The sequence below is a fragment of the Hibiscus syriacus genome, unplaced genomic scaffold, assembly GCF_006381635.1.
Source record: "Hibiscus syriacus cultivar Baekdansim isolate YM2019G1 unplaced genomic scaffold, ASM638163v2 tig00111952_pilon, whole genome shotgun sequence".
Taxonomy (NCBI): domain Eukaryota; kingdom Viridiplantae; phylum Streptophyta; class Magnoliopsida; order Malvales; family Malvaceae; genus Hibiscus; species Hibiscus syriacus.
This window is the reverse complement of record NW_024063220.1, coordinates 585,103-595,590: the sequence shown is the minus strand read 5'-3', so window position 1 is coordinate 595,590 and position 10,488 is coordinate 585,103. Positions and strand designations below refer to the sequence as shown.

The 10,488-nt window shown below is 33.1% G+C and overlaps 1 pseudogene; it reads left to right on the top strand.

Annotated features, from left to right (window-relative positions):
* The first annotated feature begins 249 nt into the window (after positions 1-249).
* Positions 250-5,866, top strand: LOC120173445 (annotated as a pseudogene).
* The last annotated feature ends 4,622 nt before the right edge of the window (positions 5,867-10,488 follow it).

The following is a 10,488-nucleotide window of genomic DNA, read 5'->3' as shown; positions in this document are numbered from 1 at the left end:
ATTAATAAATTCATAAAAATCCACATAATCATTTTTAACAAAAAAAATTAACATTTATCATCGTGATCAATTTGTACATACCGATAACGTGATTAAATGGCAAGTTAAACTAAAAAATTAAATCATAAATTCTAACATAACTGAGGGACTATAACTATAATTATACTGAAGCCCAAAACATCATAAAAGCCAAGCTTCAAGCTTACTGGTCTCTGTTCTCCAAGTTCCTCTTTCCTTTGATTTCTAAACATGGGAGTATCCAACAACATAACCGCAGTTCTCAACATGGTAGCCCTCCTCTGCTCCATCCCCATCATCGCCGCCTGCATATGGCTAGCCCAAAAGCTCGACAACGGCTGCGTCCACCTCTTCCGGTGGCCCGTCGTCATCCTCGGCTTCCTTGTCCTCGTCTTCTCCCTCATCGGCTTTGTCGGCGCCTACCGTTACAAAGAAACCCTTTTGGCCTTCTACCTCTTCTGCATGGCCATCCTCATTCTCCTCCTCCTCGTGCTGCTCATCTTCGTTTTCGTAGTCACCAGGACCGACGCCAGCTACGGCGTGCCCGGAAAGGGCTTCAGGGAGTACCGGCTCGACGGGTACTCCAGTTAGCTTCTGAACCACGTGGTTGATTCCAAGAGCAGGAGAAAAATCAGGGGTTGTTTGGGTGACTCGGATATTTGTCCCAATTGACTCAACGATTTATTACAGCTGATCAGTTTTTCGCTGCTCATCTCTCTCCTCTTCAGGCAAGTTCATGCTCTGTTTTCTTACATATATATAAAAACTATGGTCAAAGTACTTAGTCAATCCTTGTCTTTGAATGAAGTTTGAATTTAGTCCTTATACTCAGGATATACAGAATACTATTTTTTTCAACAGTTAGACCAGAGTTTATACATGGTTTACTGAAGTGTAGGGACTGAAAATGATTTTCAGCGGATAAAATAATGTGGCACGTTCTCTGCTTGTTTTTGATAAATATCCGATTATTTTATGTCTACTGTTGCTTGAATGTGATTTCTTGCAGTTTTCAACGATAAACATCGAGCAACTTTTTGACTATTCACCTAATATACCTATCTATATAGATAGATACATAGATAACTTTTAGAGATAGTGGTGGAATCTTTGTCGAAGTTGCTGGATATTAGGGCAAAAGCTTTGAAAGTCCAAAACCAGGGACAAGTTCACCTTAAATAATACGAAACTTGGACCCACATTATGGGGGTTGTTGTCTTAACCTCAGGGTTAAATAATGAAACCTTTATTCATTGGACCCCATGGCATCGATTGATTTGATTAGGTTTTTAAATTAGACGAGACAGATCGCGAGCTACTCGATATCGACTTGATCAAGGTTCGATAAATACTCGAATCGAATGGACCCGACCCAAGCTCGACTCGAGTTCTTAACGAGCCGAAACAAACTATTTGTTATTCGACTCGAAAAGCTCGTGAGCAGCTCGAAAAAATATTATATTATAATTTTAGTTTTTTAAAATTACATTATAAAAAATTTATTAAAAATACATTATTGATAATTATAAAATTTTAAAAATATATTAAAAATTCTATAATACAACTACCCTCAAATTTTAATTTTTTTAATTAACTAGCCCAAATCCAATTGTTACATTGTATATTACTAAAAGAAAAATAAAAGCTCATTTAATTAAGCACATGTTAGATTACACCATAAACTCTAAACCATAAACCCTTAATCCAATTATGTGATAGGGATTAAGTTATGCACATGAAGGTAACATACAAATTATGCAAAATGAAATTAATAAAATTAACAAGGGTTTATATGAAAATAAACTAATAAATCACACTTGGTCTCAAATCAATCAATAGGTCCATTATCAAAACAAACTGTGATCAAAACATAAAATAAAAATAAATTAACAACTCGAATCATAAAAACGTAAACCTTGATTAATGACGAAATCAGAAGATTATAAATATAACAGGTCATAAAATGCTAATACTCCATTTCTAAAACACGGGCTACCCCCTAGTCCTCGAAGTGTTGCCATTTTGGTACTGCTTAAAGCTACGTCATTTTGGTCGTTGGAATATATAGGAAGATTAGGGTGAAATGCTTAACCTAAATCATTTCCTCATCTCTCCTCAACGAGACACAACTTGCCGCTCGCTCATCTCCCTACCTTCTATCATTTTCCTCGCTCAACCCTAACAGAGACCCACATCTTCCGTGGCTTCAGCCGTCTAATGCTCCGATGTGGAGCTTAAACTTCACCTAAATAGATTTCGGTGACAACCTTCATAAAAAAACTTCTCCAAAACCTTAAACTTAAACCCAGAATACCATTGTAAATACCCAGCTTCACCACCCCGTAGCCCTGTCAGACCACGACCACCGCATCCTTTTCCGTCCCAACGAGCTCCGATGAAGAGCCCCTAACGCCCGGACCACTATTTCCTCACTGCCCTATGCAAGAAACCCAAACTTACTGAACCTCTCCTCTACCCACAAACCCCAACAGCTAACTTAGAAAACCCCTCAAATCCCTAGAACCGCGGTTTGAATCCCACATGCACGACTGGAAAACCGTAAAAGATGAAGGGTTTACCTTTCCCTAGATGAGATCGTGGTTCCTGGCGAAGGCGACGATAGGTTATGGGTTAGAAAAGTAAGTTTTCTATTTTGCTCGATGGTGGGTTTTTTGGTTGATAATGGATTATTCCTGTTGATTTTTCTTGTTTTTGACCTTGTTGCTTGGTTGTTCCTGATGGCTCGTAGTTTCTAGTTTTTCTTGGTTGGTCACTGTTTTTTCGGTTTTGTGTCTTTCTTTTCCTTTGATGTGTGTTTTTTGGTTTTTCTCTCGATGATAGCTGATGATCGATTCTTGTTTCTTGGTTGCTTTTATCTTCCTGGTTTTCCCCATCCCCTTGCATCTTAGGAGAACAAAAACAAGTATTTTATCTATGGATGTTCATGGAGGTGATGTTACATCTAGTGGTTTGTATGAGCTTTTGCAAGACATTTTTAGTGAAGAAACATCTGTACCGCATGTGAAGTCTGAACTTGATTCATATTTGGGTCTCAAGATTACAGTTCCGTTCTCTATTGTCTCAAACAGGTGATAAACAGTAAACAGAACCGTAGAGACTCTCTGTAAAGTTATGTTTTTAATTTGACACGTTTTTGGTTTGCAGTTGTTTGAGAAGGTTGAAGTTGATAAACATGATGTTAGTCGTTTAGCATCAGCTGAGATTTATGTTTTGGGGCTAAGGTATAAAGCCCCTGCAAAGATTGATCCACGTCTTCTTGACTTCAAGCATCTATTTTAGGGATCAATAGAACCATAAAAGAAGGTTTTTGTTTCATTTTATGTTTCGAACTCTCTCATTTACCCCATTGATTGTATTTATTCTCATCTTTTTTTTTTCTACACGTGATTGATGTAGGTGATTGATGTACTTAGGGTAAGTAAACAAAAGAGACACCGTGATGGGTAAGTTTTTCCTTTATCATACAGCAATGTAACTACTTTGTTCATATTTTGGTAAATATTTTCAAGTGTTTACTTTGTTTCTAACTACATGTCGACCACATGTATGAAGACGGGGAGACAATCTCGAAGAAGGTGTCTACTGCTGCTGACTTCATTTGGTCTGATTCTCCTCTTGAAATCCTTGGTTCGGTTATTACCATAACCTTTGAGGATCCAACTTCATTGCCTATTAAGGATCACAGTTCTACCTCAGAAGAGGTGAATATCTTTTCAATATTTCTAGTCTTACCTGCCTTGAAACTTGTCGTTACTTACTTTGCTAGTGTCTTGACAGGTCAAAGCTCTTTGTGATGATTTGCATGTTCTACGAAAGCATGATTTTAAGTATCTTTTGAAGTAAGAAACATAATTGTTTTCAGTTTTTCCCTTTTGAGATTTTTAAGTCTAAACAATTTGTGATAATAAGAAAAATATGTGAGTAAAGCTATAATCAGAGCACTAGGTACATATTACTATGAGTGGGAACTTAATTTGACATGTTGCAATCTTTTGTAAGTAAACTTGACATGTTGCAATCTTTTGTAAGTAAACTTGACATATTGCTGCCATCTTTTGTAAGTAAGCTTAACTGGTTGATATCATTTTTTGTATTTTTTTTAGTAAACATGCAACTATCATGATATTGTTATCTTTTGTAAGGAAAATAATGTCATCTTGTATAAATTTGGATATGTTGTCATTGTCATCTTTTTATAAATTTAGATGTGTTGTCATATTTTGTAAACTTTCAATATATTTAAAGTTTTAAAAACTTCAAAGCTTATATTAATTATCCTAAATTTCTTGTAATTGTATTTTTATTTTTTAGATTTTTTATAGTTTATACATTCATATTATAATGTATTGGTGATGGTTGATTAAAGAGAAAATTATTTATATATTTTAAATATAATATAAGATTTTTTTAGGTTTAAATTCGAGTTTGAGTTCGAGCTTGAATCGAGGTTGAATCGAGCTCAAAATCGAGCTTCAATTGAGCTCCTGAATTTTTTTTGAGTTCGAGCCTTTTTCAGTTCGAGTCGGGTTTCAATGATATATTTTGAGTTCGAGTTGAATTTCATAATTTTTAGTTCGTGAATTTTCGAATCGAGTCGAGCCTACATTTAAAATTTTCGAGTTCGACAACAATAACTCAACTCGATTGGTTTACACCCCTAGATTTGATCCACACACAGATTCGTTAGCACAACTTTTCTGGCATGTTTAATCACACCTCAAATCATGAATGTATTAATCTTGAAACACGTGTTCTGTGGGGCAACCTTGCCATAAAATTCCACTTTATGGGTCCGAAAATTAGATATTTTTACCTTCTTTATCTATTAATTTATTATTTTATTTTAAATCATGTTTTGTAAATGTTTATTATAGGGATGATGCATCTAACTTAATTTTTTCTATTTATAAATATTAATATTAAACTTTTGACTTTGTTTAAAAGATCTAGTGTTATTATTATTAGATCAATCGATTATTAATTCTAATGTTGGTTTGGTTCAGTTTGATTTCTTTTTGTTAAAATTTTCTGTGTTTTATATAGTTATAAGAATATTATCTTAACATATATTTTAAAATTCTGATGTTAATATTAAAAAACATTTTTATTTTTGGCAAGTACATATAAAATTGAGTAACATAGGCTCGTGCTAATGACGTGGTAAAGGTGGATTATTAGCGTGAAATCATGGAACTTTGGCCTAACGAAAAGTTGTCCATAAGGTAATAGCTTTGTCTCCGTCTCCGTCTCAATTTGCATTAAAAAAGGGGTCAAACTTTATTCTGCTCCTTATATTATGTTTAAATTTAAACTTTAGTCACTCTTTTGATCTAATTTGATCCTCTTACTTTTACAGTATTATTTTTAAGCATCAATTGTGAAAGCCATTAAATATTTCAGTTTCGTATCAATTAATTTGATTTATTTACTTGTTTATTGTTTTTCGATTGATTGATTTTTTTTATAGAGTCCGTTTATTATGGATTCGTAATTGTTGTATGTTTAAGTCATTTTTTGGGGTTATGTTTGACAGTCGGGATGTTGCAAGCCCCCTACTATCTGTAGGTACACTTTTGTGAACCCGACACAGTGGACGAACCCGTTGAACCCGACCGGAGATCCCAACTGCTACCTATGGAGCAATGACCAGACGCAGCTCTGCTATAACTGCAACGCAGCTGGGGAATTTGAGGAAGGAATGGAGAAAAGCCAGTATAATTCTCATTGTGGCGGTGGTGTTGCTCATTTGCGTCTATGTTGTTGCCTGCAGTGCGTTTAGAAACGCACAAACGGAAGAGCTCGTCAACCGCTACAAACGCTAGCTCTTCTCGTTGCCATGTTTGTTTTATTTGTTGTTGGTGTTAGTGTAATTCTAGATGTACTTTTACTTGCTTCTATGTATTACGAATGTTACAAATATTATTGTGATTAATTACGACTAAATTTGTTGGTTTTTTATATGAATTTTGATTTGATTGACCCGAGTCAAAATTTAATCGTACTTTGTTTGAATATAAGAGGTCTACTATTTGAAGAAGTAACCTTAAATGACTTCAACCCGAATAACGAAATGACTCCAACTTAAAATGAATTGATACTGAAATTGTTTGAATTCAACAAATAAAATAAAATAAAATATAGATAAAATCTTAACCTGAAAATGATCCAAATATGAAATAGTTTAAAATTATAATAAATCAAACAATTAACTTAAAAATTTTAAAATTCGAATCAATATAACCTAAATAGGTCCGACATGCCCCATTTAATAAGTCTAATTACGAGAAATGTCGGTGATGAAACACTAGAATATCACACAACAATGTAAATGATGTGCTCTTTGTTTTACATAAAACAAAGGTTGACAGACTTGAGTATTAATTAATACTCATGACTAGAAGATCGATACTTAAAAAATATCAATATTTATCTCACGAATCAATAATATTTTAATGATTTAAATATTAATATTTAAAATCAGATATCGATATTGAAAGATTAAAATATAAAAATTGTTGGAAAAATTTTGGGAGAGTGGAGAAGGTCTTACATGCACTCACGTAAAAGCTTTGAAGTACGTGATAAATAGTGGCGGGGAACCGAAGCCACCGGCGTGTTGATGTTTTAAAAAATTGTTGTGGTTTCGATAATAAATGTAAAGAAATAAAGACGACGAGAGGCTCAGGTAGTCGGGTTGTGTTTTTGGGAAGCTAGATCCTTTCAGGCTCCCAACTTCCAACGCCTAAATCTACTCCCTATCCACATTTTCTATGGCTTTATTCGGCTCAAACACAAACCAAATTAAAACTAGGGTAAAGTATATAAATAGTCCCTGAACTTTTAGGCACTTGCATTTTGGTCACCAATTTTTAAAATTTCAATACAGTCGTCGAACTTTTAGTTCGTTTTCATTTTGGTCTCTTCCGTAACCCCCCGTTAATTTTTGCTGATGTAACACTTAACTGCCTTTAATGCTCCCTTCTTCTCGCACACTCTCTCAATAAAGCCTTGTCATTTATTGGATTTTTTTCTCCCTATTTTCCCAAGAAAATTCAACTTCTCTCTTTACTTTCTCGAGAGAAAAAATTGATTAACTATGCAAGAAAATCCCTCATTCCTTCTAAGGTTTCCTTCCATGCAATAAATCAATCATTTTTTCTTGCTTCCGAGAAAAATCTAGTTTTTGTTCTTTGATAACCTTTTCCAGTTGAGCCAACTTGACTGGGTCTTAAAAAACCCACCTTCTTCGAGATGATGATCGAGGAAAACCTTCATAGGTCCAAAACCATGAAAAAAATCTCGCTTTGGTGCCTTATCAGAAACATGGTCATGATGATTGAAGGAATGACCAAGGTTCCTCTCCAGATCCAAATTGTTCAGCTGCATAGAATCTGAACATAAATTGTGTCATGGTATTGCAAGGAAGGAGAAAGTTCCCTCTTATTCTAGAATGTCGACCAAAGGTAAAAAGATTCTTAAGGTAGCGTTGCAATTTAAAATCTTGCTTGAGGAAAGATCTACATTGAATGATGATTATAATGGTGTCAACTGGCTTCTTTTTGAAAAGAACTTCAGGAAACCTTCAGCCAAAGAAAGAAGAAGAAGAACAAGAACAAGAAGGGAGCGATAACGACAGTTAAATGTCACGTCAGCAAAAACTAAAGGGATGTAACAGTAGGGACCAAAATGAAAATGAACTAAACGTCTGATGAATGTATCGTAATTTTTAAATATTAGGTGATTAAAGTGCAAGTGCCCTAAAAGTTCAGGGACTATTTATATACTTTTCCCTTAAAATTGTTTTTAAAAATCTTGATTTATTTTTAAATTAAACATCTTTTATATTCAATAGTTAAAATAAATATCATTCTCTTATATATAATTGAAAGATGTTAGCTTTATGGATCAACTGAAATTGCCAAGAGGAGTGAATTGGCCTTTTAAGAAATTTTGTGGAAGTAACCAGAATTTTTTTTTGCACAATGATTTAGAGTGGTTCGACTTTCTAAACCAAAGTCTGCATCTATTACCTTAGCATCCACACTAAGGATTTCTCAAATCCACTAGATTTGCTTACCTTTAAAGACAAGGTGTAACATTACAAGCATTTCAAGGTTTATACCCCAAAATTACCTTGAATACATACTCTCCCCAAATAGTAAATACAAATAAAGCAAACAAATAAGAAATCTCACAAGGAAAATATGTTTGCACAATTTAAGCTCTCACCCAATACACACTTGAGCGAAATAACAATGTAGCTCACAGTGTGTTACAACAAATAATTTGACAAATTAAGCACAAAACAAAACTTTGATGTTGGTAGGTTGGTTCAATATGATTCTAGTTGATCTTGGGAAGTTTTAACCTTCAATTTATACCTTTCATATTAATACTAGTCGTTTGGAGTCGTTGGAGATCATTATAGTCGTTACCTACAACCAAAAACAACATTTAATGCACAAGAGATCAATTCTTTTGTGAAAGGGACCGGTCCCTTTTTAAATAATTCAACCATTATAAGAAAGGGATCCTGTAATACCCCAAAATTTTGGAATAGTGATAAAAATATAAATTTTGGAAGTTTAGTGGCCAAAGTATAAATTTTGTAAAAGTTCATGAACTGAAGTGTAAATTTTAAAATTTATATATTTTGGCCCACAAATGACTAGTTCCCCTCAAGAATAATATTTTCATGGGAATCAAATTTTTAATCCAAAGTTTGTATAAAAGGCTATTAAGCGATAAAGTTGGGTAAGATATTCGGATAAGAGGATCGAATTGGAAGTTAACAAAATTTGGAGGAAGGTAATTTGAGTTTAAAAATATTATATTAGTATTTTTAATCAGTAGAATTTGATGTGGATTAATGGAATTTGGTGGACTTTCCATGTTAAAGTGGAATAGTGAAATTTTGCGACTAAATTGAATTTTTAGAAAATTGGAAAGACAAAGATGGAAATTGATAAATAGGATTTTTATATTTATTTAAGGTTATTAAATTTGAGATAAAAGAATGGAATGGAGGTAAATATTAAGATTTATTAATGGTAGATTTGACTTTAAACCAAAATGAATTTTTAATTAATTTAAATTAGCTTTTAAGATAAGATTTGGAGATATTTTACAAAAAAAGTTCAAGAAACATTTATCTCTTCTTCTTCGTTCTGCCGAAACACCAAAGCCAAGGTGAGTTTGATTTTTGTCTTCATTTTTGATCCATTTTAGTGAGAATTTGGACTAAAGTGTGAAATAAGAAAATGTTCTCCATCAAATTATCTTTAATTTGACATAAGTTTTTCATGGTTTCATGATCAAAGTGCTAAAGTGTGAAATAAGAAAATGTTCTCCATCAAATTATCTTTAATTTGACATAAGTTTTTCATGGTTTCATGATCAAAGTGTTAGATGGGTGTTTATGATGGATGAAGGGGAGTTTGAAATTTCAATGAAATAAGATTGATTTGATCTTAGGAGTGTTATGGGATCATATACAAGCTTGAAAGTTGATTAAAAATCACTAAGGGGACCAAGTTGTAAGATTCAACCATGTAGGGGGTTTATAAAAAATTATTTATTTTGATTTATTTTTGTTATGAATGATTAGAATAAATGAAATGAGTTGTAGTGATGAAATCAAACTTGAAACAAAGTTGGAGACCATTAGGGAAATGCCTTATAAGTTTCGGCCTAGGTGAGAATCTGGATAAAAATTATGCAAAATTTCTTTAGGGCTTAGAATGGATGTAGGGATTATTTCATATGATTGGAATTTAATTTTTGGATCATTTGGATTAAAATTTCTTGTAAGGTTTGAGAAGTTGAGGATTATTAAATAAATGATGGAAATTGAGGTACTATGATGAAATTGGTGTTAGAATAGTGAATTGGACTATTTTGGAAAATGGTAAAAGAAGAATGACTAATTTGGAATGCCTAGGAGAAGTTGGTGACGAGATGACAAAAGTATAATATTGAAGTATTAGCTTGGAAAATATTGCTTGAAGTTGGAAATGGTGACTAACATGGAATCAAAGTGATTGATAGGGACTAAATTGAAGAATTTCAAATTATGGGAATTGAATTTAAACAAATGCATAATTGTGGGTTAATTGTTAAATTATGAAAAGTTAAGTGATTTATGGTTAAGAAGCATTATTTTTTAAAGACTACGAAGGTTATTTTGCAAAAGTTGAGTTAAAAATTTATTAAGTTAAAGAAAATAATATTGAATATGTATTCACTGTATTTTTGAGATTGTGTTCGAATATGTGCTTAATATGTTAGTTAAATACTAACATAGGTTTGAAATTCGTTTTGGTTGGACAAATGAATTTCGGTAGGTTGCGATTGTAATCAAAGTCAAAGTGAGCGAAAAGAAAATGACAAATTGAATAGTGATTCAAATTTGACAATACGAATTGCGAGTGAGGCATTGGGTGAGTAAAT